This window comes from Coturnix japonica, chromosome 1 (assembly GCF_001577835.2).
Source record: "Coturnix japonica isolate 7356 chromosome 1, Coturnix japonica 2.1, whole genome shotgun sequence".
Lineage (NCBI taxonomy): Eukaryota > Metazoa > Chordata > Aves > Galliformes > Phasianidae > Coturnix > Coturnix japonica.
The window spans coordinates 106,123,692-106,133,101 of record NC_029516.1 but is presented as its reverse complement, the minus strand read 5'-3'; positions in this window follow the sequence as shown (position 1 = coordinate 106,133,101).

Here is a 9,410-nt window from a genome sequence, read left to right as displayed (position 1 = left end):
AAGCAATTGCCTGCAACACTTAAGGTGAGGGAGAGATACTCCAGAGAGTTCCCCTTAAAGGGCAGGAATATGTGAAGCCACAGCTGTGCTACTGTCTTTGAAACCTAATGGTATCCTGGTCTACATTAAAAGAGGTATTAGCAGCAGGTAAAGTAAGATGGTCCCTGCCTTCTGCTCTGCACCGGTGAGGCCACACTGAACAGCTGGAGTTGGTTCTGATCTGGCATGGAGTAGTTACTGGGCTCTGATTGCAGCAGCCACCCCAGCAGCCCCCGATATTGTAAACATGCTGCAAAAATCCAATTGGGGTTATCATCAAAATATATAAATACATGAAGGGAGGGTGTAGAGAGGACAGAGCCAAGCTCTTTTCAGTGGTACCCAGTGCCAGGACAAAATGCAGTGGGTACAAACTGAAACACATGAGGAAGAACTTCTTTACCATACGTGTGATGAAGCACTGGCCCAGGTTCTCTAGGGAGGCTGTGGAGTCTCCTCCTTGTAAATCTTCAGAAGCTGCCTGGATGTGATCCTGGGCACCCTGCTCTGGGTGTCCCTGCTTGAACTAAAGATTGGAACAGATGTCCTCAAGAGGTACCTTTGAACCTCAGCCATGCTGTGATTCTGTATACCTCATTAAATAACATCCAATAGCCTATTTGTCAATTAACTATATAATTAAAATAAAAAATAAATAAAAAAGGAAAAAATCCAATCATGAAATTCTATTAGTATAGCATTTTATAGATACTATAACTGATGTAAGTCACTTCAATACCCAATATAGTCTAATCTTGCACATTTTATCCCATTTACAAACAAGTCAGTCAACTCCCCAGTTAAACTTTACTTACCTAAATGCAACAGAGGATGGTATTTTTCCTTCTTTCAAGGTAGCTTAGAATAGTAACAGTATTTGAACACAACAAATTACAGTGCCTCAGAGCAACAGGAAGAAGTACTTCAGCAGTTTGATTTAAGGAGCTGCCTACAAATGGGAACAACATAATGACTAACTGTGGTATTTCTAATACATCTATTACCTTGACACAACAGCAAATATAGATGTTCCTCATTTCACAGATGGAGAAGCTGTAGCACAGAAAATACCATTAGTGATGTGTGATCAGTGAGTCAGAGTAAAGGAAAGGAAAGATAGATTCAAACACATAGAAAAATCCATGTGTTTGAAAAGGGTGAGAGAACAAAGAGCTGTAAAAAGTTTGGCTGAAAAGCTTATAGTGATCTTAATAGGTACTTAGCTATTTAATGCTCAGAAGTGACACAATTAGAGTAAGTTTTGTACCCGCATTTTTAACTGACTAGAGACAAGTGATTCTGTTTTCCTTGAAATTTCTCACAAATAACCTTGTTTGGAAATAAATAAGCAACAAAAAGAAGAAACAGAAAAGCTGTTGCAAAACAAGCAGAATACAAATATCTTGATATTGTATAACTTCTACACAAACAGCTGTGCATGGTTCCCAGATAAACTCAGTGACAATGGTTTTGATCTTTGTTCCAGTCTTTGATTGTCTGTTTAGGTTTTGGGGTGTGTTTGTTTGGGTCTCTTTCCCTGCATAATAGAACTTGTTCTAGCTGCAGTCAGATTTCAGAATTCTTTTATTGCAGTTCTTACTGCACTTCAGATAAACTGTGCAGAATCAATATCAGATCAGAACTCTCTGCCCACTTGTACAGGTAGCAATGTCTAGGCATCACTTTCAAGAGAGTGAAATCAGACATGGAAAGTCATGGTGACATACTCAACAAGAAACAGGTTGAAATCATGATACATGAGATCAATAACAGAGAGGAACCTGTTGCCTTTTGGAGTCTTTTAGAAAGGAGGAAGCTGTAGAACTTATGACATGGGAGTAGAGAAATATAATGCAATACTTTTGCACTGTAGAGCTAAAAAAAGATCAGAAAATGGGCACAATAAAATGAAACTAACCCCATCCCACAGATAGGCTTCTTAGTCTGGCCTGGTGGTCAGCAACCCCGCACACAGCAGGGGGGGTTGAAACTAGATGATCATTGTGGTCCTTTTCAACCCAGGTCATTCTATGATTCTTAAATGTTTGAAGCGGCTCTGGCAATTTAGTTACATCTTCCATACCTTAGACCCTATACTATACTATATATATATTATATGAGCTATACTGAGACAGTAGAGCTATCTTTTTTCCATGAGCATTCTTTCCTTTCCTTTTTAACCCAAACGTATTAATCTCCTAGTTGGTGGCACAAAAACACTCCTGGATGCATGAACAAGAGGAAATTTACTCTTTTTTTTTCCCTTTTGAATCTGGACTTGGTGTAGCCATGCATAATGTAAAACACTGTAACAGATACAACTCAGATTTCTATTAGATCAGTGACTGTGGCAGCAATGGAAGCTGACACCAGTGTAATATTGTAAGATGAACTGGTGCCATCTAGGACTTGGGTGATAGGGACCTTTGAACTAACATTTATCTCTATCATTACTATTTTCCACGTGTAAATAATGAATCCCTGGCATTAACCTACAACTTTAATGTATTCCATACATGGGTAACCATCTTGTAAAACAGTTCTATCAGTCTTTGTTCTTGTGTACCCTGAATAAATAATATTTAGAAGGAAAAATTGGACTACTCATTAAACATCTCTCAATCTGTCTTGGGCTGTAATACTGCAATTTCAACAAGAAGAAAAACATATTTATCTTCATTGAAACTGTCATCAGTGAGGAGCAGAAAGTAACTGAAATGTAATTTACAATAAAATAATCAAAACGGTTGATCAGGATATATATCTACCCTTTAGTGGAATTAATAAAAACAAAGAAACAGAGCGATCTAACAATAAATCCGTAGCTGGTGCAAATAACTCCTTGTTAAATTTTAAATCCATACAAAAGGACCAGGAACCATAATCAGCATTGTATTAGCAATTCAATCTCCAGTTTCAAAGTACAACCCAGCTGTCTACAGGAGTTGGAAAGGATTTCAATTTGCTTTGTCTGATTTTATGCAGAGGACAGCACAGCATGAAGTGTGACCTTTCATAGGATAGTCAGAAACGGTCAACACTTGAACAGATTTATTATTCTGATATTTATGAACAGCGGGCAGTCAGAGTGTAGTAGCAACATAGAAATTCAAAGGCGATGGGGTAGGGAATAAATTACTAGGGAGGACAGAAAAGGAATCAAACTTCTCATCTACATCTTGCCTATTTGTGGACTAAAGCTAGATTGGTGATTCATTTAACATCTAACTTCCTTGGTATTTCTATACCAAATATTTAGGAACAAGGACTAATAAAATACTGCTCTGTAGGAGCACATGACAGAAAGTAGTACTGCTGTTTATTCCATAGCCTTTTGCTGCAGTGCATGATGTAATAAGCATTTTAACTGAAGGCAGCTCACAGGTGTACCTGCTCTGCACTGTGTGTCATGAGCTAAAGGCAGTAGCAGAAGATCAAAAAACAACTGTAACATTTCACAAGTGCTTCCTTAGGATTTAAGTAATACCCTCCCATCACCCAGGAGAGCATAAACCACATTCAATAGTCACTGACCTTTTGACCTAAGGGAAACTTCCTCTCACCCTCAGATCTAGTGAATACTTTAATCCTGATTCTGCAAATGCTGTATGTCAACCAAGCACTTCCCAACTTCTTACCTTGTAACCATATCAGAAAACAGAGTTATACTCCAGGCAAATGGTAAGGAGCAGCCTCCATACCCCATCAGCAGTGCCCTGATATACCTCATCACTTCAACACAAGAGGAATGCAAACAGCAACACTGTGTCCTTCCAAATATCTCAAAAATGCAGTTCACCTGCTGCATCCTATAATCACGTTGCTCTTTTCTGAAGCTGGGTGGTGACTCATTACTATTGTATGCTCACACAAGACTTTCAGGTGCCCTTTCACCACCTCTCCCCCTCAGGGTCTTTAGTTTACTGCTGAAGTTCTCATTATTAGTCTCTAAAAGCATGGCTTTGAACACCGTGCTATTCTATTTCCATCCCTTTTCATAGCACTATACTGTGTCTGTTTTTATTGCTATAGGGCAGAAGGGCATCTATCTCTTTCTGCTGATGAAGCCATCCTTTGGTCTGTCAAAAGCAGCTCTTACTGCTGTTTCCGCAACACTCAAAAGTATTCCACTTTTCTTACTGCAGGATGATTATGGGCATGGCAACCCATAGTGCTTTCACTCAGCCAAACCAGTAGGGTTTGACAAACAGCAGTAACTGGAGAAGGAGTAGAAACAAGAAACACTGTTATAGCAGCAGTGGGATTATCAGTTATCTTTTCTTAAAACATTTACTCCCTGTCTATCCTTCATTAATTTTACTGAAGCCAAATAAGCAGTGTACTTCAGCCATGAGTGAAGGGGTTAAAGTCATCTGCAGTAATTTTCTTTCACAGCATGGTCTGTTGCCATCTTGTGGCTGATTTACCTGCGCTGTACTGAAAACATGAATAAAATCAATGTATTAATCTTGGTTCTGTCTTTTGTGAACAAAACTGTTTAAGGTATGTGAGAAAGTTCAAGCAGAGTTGGAGGATTTTTAACTGAGTCTTCTGAAACTTCACTCTGACTTAGTGATAATCTATCAGACTTTCTCCTTTGGGTGTGCATGCATTTTTCTTAACTGTAATCCACATACTGAGTGCCTAAAAAACATCATTCTTCCTCATTTCTTTCTTTCATGTTTAGTGAAATATGACTCTGACGGGTTTTTTTTGTTTGTTTGTTTGTTTTTTATGGAGAATCTTAGTTTTACTTTTTAATATACTTCACTTTTTTTTTTTCTGAAAAGAAAAGCTTTCCTGACCAGAATCTATTAATTTGTTAAAGTTAAATCAGCAGGAATTTAGATGTGATCAATGGGTAAATTAATAAGGTATAGAGGCACCAAGAATCTGTGCTGATTAAAAGCTATATTGCAGCAGAACAGTCTTGTTTATATACTTACATGACCCAATTGATAGGACAGTTTCTTTCTTAGATTTATCTCCAGGGTCCATGTGCATAGTAAGCATCTGCAAAAAAAAATACTCCACATTCTGTAGATTTAAAGATTAATTACAGTAATGTGTCCTTTGGCTTATTATTAACACCACTTAGTCACTTATATCATCACTGATATAGAACTAAACCTATCTGTCATTACTTTGATTCAGGAAGAGATCGCTTACTCAGTGATATACACAAGTCCTGCTTTCCTGAATAGGAGCAGACTTGGGCAAGCACTTAAATGCCTTCCTGGATGAAAGCCCGTAAGGAGATCTGTGTTGATTATGAAACTGTTCTACTTTGGTGACAGTGAGAAGAAATCACAAAGTGACTCTAAGTGATTTCATCATTGCTTTGATCTTGTTCTCTTTCATAAACATATAAATCAGATGTAACAAAATCAAGAGAAAATCAATGGCGGTAAATGAAGTTACACTGTTAGGAGATAGACTTAATGACAAGAGAGATCACTCCCAGTTACTACCTAACAGTCACCCTTAGGAAACCTGGACTTTAAGGTTTTTCACGATTGTGCTTATGTTGCCCAATTTTGAATGCTTAACATTTAAGAAAATGAAGCCAAAGGAGACTGGTACTGTAGCCCAGAGCAGATGTTAGCAATGGGATACAGTCTGTTACATGGTTATGAGATTATAACAAAACAGAAACAAGTATTTCCTTAGTTTGTAGGACTGAATGGGGGAACTTACCCTACCAAACATCTTCTTCTCCCCTCCTACACTCACACAAAATTAATACCAAAGACTAAAACACATTATAGGAATGAATCAGTGAGGACCAAGAGTAAGCAGGATTTTCTAGTCTTGCCCCTCTCTAAATGAGGGCTGTTTGTGACCTTGTTTGTGACAACTCCACCTAACCTGCTGCTTCTGGAGGTGGCTGAAGCTAATCCTCTGCAAGAAAGTTATGTACAGTTGCAAACTTTCAGCATTTGTATGGGAATTTATGGAAAAACTTGGCAGCTGGCAACCTTCCCTTTCCTGTAATCACCTCCATGGTTGTGGTCAACTGTATTATTCCTTTCCTATTAGGGACATGGCCACATGATGTTCTCAGGCTTCTGTGTGGTAAAAATGAACAATCCAAGGAGCAGAATATGACTCTGGCACAAACTACTCTTTCCTATTGCTAACCACTGATATCACTATGCTCTTCCTGGAGCAGCTTTTCTGGAGTCTTGCAGCTGCAGCGCACAAAGCTCACACTAAGTAAAGCACTTGACCAGAAAAACACTGCTGATCATCACAGGAAGCGTAGATAAAGCAGAGATTAATCACTTCCTTTTTATAGTCCTCTGTACCCCATTTTGTTTTCATGTGAAATTGGGGCAGAGAAATAGTCACAACTTTTATTTGCTGGGAAGAGAAAAACTGTGAAACATTTCCAGCTCTGGTTTCTCATTCAGCTCTGTTACTCAAAGCAATCTAAACAATCCCAGGCCTTCTTTCTCACTACCTCTCCTCCATCTCTGTTGTGCTACCAGAAGTGTTCATGCTCTGAGCTCTATCAAACAACTGATTTGCCTGAAAAATAACCCGGCAAAATGCACCATCTATTTTCGACTGCATCAGGCCCCTGATGTTGTTCCCTGCTTATCTGCATGAGCCGTGGAAGAGACAAAAGAGGTAACAACAGAGTGAGCAGCCACGGGAAAAGTGAGTGGGTGGCAGAAAGAAGCTGTTTTCTTTCATGCAGAAGTACCTGAAATATGCATCAGATTTCAGCTGTAGAGTCCTTCCATTTTCAGAAAGCATTAAGCATCCTGAAGTCTGTATCTTGGAGAGCTTATCCCAATTAGGACCACTTTTGTAATGCAATTTGGGCTATGCAGAGATAGATTTACACAAAAAGGGAATTCAAAAGTGCCTTGACACTTGTCTCCTGTGGATATGAACATCTGTTCTGAAGTGTAACTGTACTCTCATAACAATTCTAAGGGTAATAACAGCATTTCCTGAATAGGGCAAATCCAGGTTCTTGTGTGCTAAGAACATGCGTCCTGAAGGATTGTGAGCTTTCCCTAAGTACACAATTAATTCAGCCAGTAACAGAAGCAGACACTTATATGCCCACACAGGGAGCTGTGTTACATATGACTTGCCACTGCATTTATTTTTCAGTGTTTTAAATGAGGAGAGGGGGAGGTTAAGCAGCTCACTGGACCGAAGGAACCATCCTGTATTCTGGGTACACCTGTGGTGATTAGTGCCAGAAAACAGGCAGCAGAAGGATGCCCTTTTATACTCAGTTAGTAGAAAGACCCTGGTCTAAGCATGAAGAAGACAGTCTAGATTTGAAAACGAGGAGCTCCTTCATCTTTTCTTCAACTAAAATGTGCCATCTGAACCAATCTACAAACTGGATCAGGCTTTAAGTTGAACAGGGTTTGACTGAGAGCCTGCAGTTATGTTCAGTTTAGTAAAGAGTTGTACTGGGAGGAATTATATATTCAGGGTTCTGGTACAAGGTGGCTCCACGTGGTATTTCTGAAAAGCTGAAAGTACAGGTAGTAGCTGCAGAACTGGTTCTGGTTCAGCAGTACTGTCAGTGCTCCCATTCTTAGTACAGTTTGGCTGCAAGTGCCCAGATAACTGCTTTTGTTCCACTCCTTCTTTTCTGCTTTGTATTTTGAGCCAGCATTCTTTCTGGGTAACTGCAGATGGGAAGGTCCCCAGATTTTCTCCAGGAGCTGCAGGATACTCAGGCAGAAGTGGACACAGGAATTGCTATCAATGAGAAAAAGCTCTGCTCAAAGGAAAAGATGAATCTGAAGCACATTTCCTTTAAGGATGCCCCATTGGATAGAATGTGTCTTAAAGTGGAGTTACTGATTTCTATCCAGAAATTCAAACATTATGCACTAGTCTGAAATGTATGAGTGAGTTTGTTTTGTTTTGTTTTTCATTGAATTAAACCCTTGAGCATTGCTTTTGTTGTTGTGAGGGGAATTTTTTCTTTAGTTGCTGATGTTTGATGGGGATGGAGTTCTTTGGTTGTTTTCTTCTTTTTTCCTTTAAACCATATTAGAGGAAGAGAAGGTATTGATTCAATCTGGCAGGTGGTAAAGCAATTTACCAAGAGTGTAATCTCTTCCAGTCCAGTCACTTTCAACTTTCGTATTATAAAAGTATTAACAATTTGCTCTGTGACTGGCACTCAGGGAGGGAGAAACATGGAGTGCAATGAAATACTCTACCTTTTGGGAGGCATGTGAAAGAAGAAAAGTGATTTAGTAATGCTTTCTCTGTGGCACGTATGTGAACTTCAGCACCTTGGATATGTTCTTTAGAAGAAAGTGCTGTAAGTGTCTCTGGAAAATTACTCTCACTGAAACCACACAGGAACAGCATGTAAACCAAATGGACTGGGAGACAAAATATACAAGAAAATAAATGTAGAAAAACATCTAAGTATGCAAGAGGCTTAATTCAAAATTAGTTTTTGAATAGTAACACTGCTGGAAAACAACGAAGGGATGACCACAAAGTGCTGTCTTTAGATTTTCATTACAAGTAGAAATTGTAGAAAATAGTGTTTAGGAATTGATACTAACAGAGAGCATCTGTGTTAACCACACTGTTAAAATCAAACAGACAAAAGTAATTTTGAATTATGAACATTGGTGACTGTGTGTTTCTATCTGAGACTGCAGTGCTTTGTTGAAATACAGAAACTGATTTTAGGTGCATTAACCTGAGTAGATGAAGCACCATAGTAATGACAGCAAGGAATTCAGTGGCGTGCTTCCAAGTTTACTGAAATGTTAGTCCAGCCATGACAAGTAGACAATCCTAAAAGCAGCAGGAGATTTTATGTATAAAGATCATTGAATCATGAAGAGCAGAAGACAGCATGACAGTGTTTAGGGATTTGCTCTCGAGTTTTGGGCTTAAGTCAGATTGCAGTTGAGACAACAGAAATGCAACTTCTCAAGGCCAAAAGCAGCAAGAGAACAGTAAAACTATGTGTTGCTTCTAACAAAGTTCCCTGATATCCCCAAGGAAAATTTTTTATTTTCACAGTCTTTTCTTGACATGTGCTCTGTGCTAACACTATACCAATAAAACAGTTGCATAGCAAATGCAGATTTGCTTATGGTACGCTGGAAGGAAAGAACTGACAACATGTAAATCCCCACAAAGATTTTTCACTTAACTGTTGATGTGTGTCACTTTCATTTATTTTATATTCCATGTTCTTTACCCAACCAGTCCTGCTGAGATGGTGGATGGACTCAGCTCCTGCTCAGCTGGTGTGAGCAATGGCTGTGGCTGCAGGGGAGAAGTAAAACTCCATAAGCACCTGCCACAAAAGAATAGGTGTAAACTTACCACTGAACAAGATAAAACTACTGTGCTACATG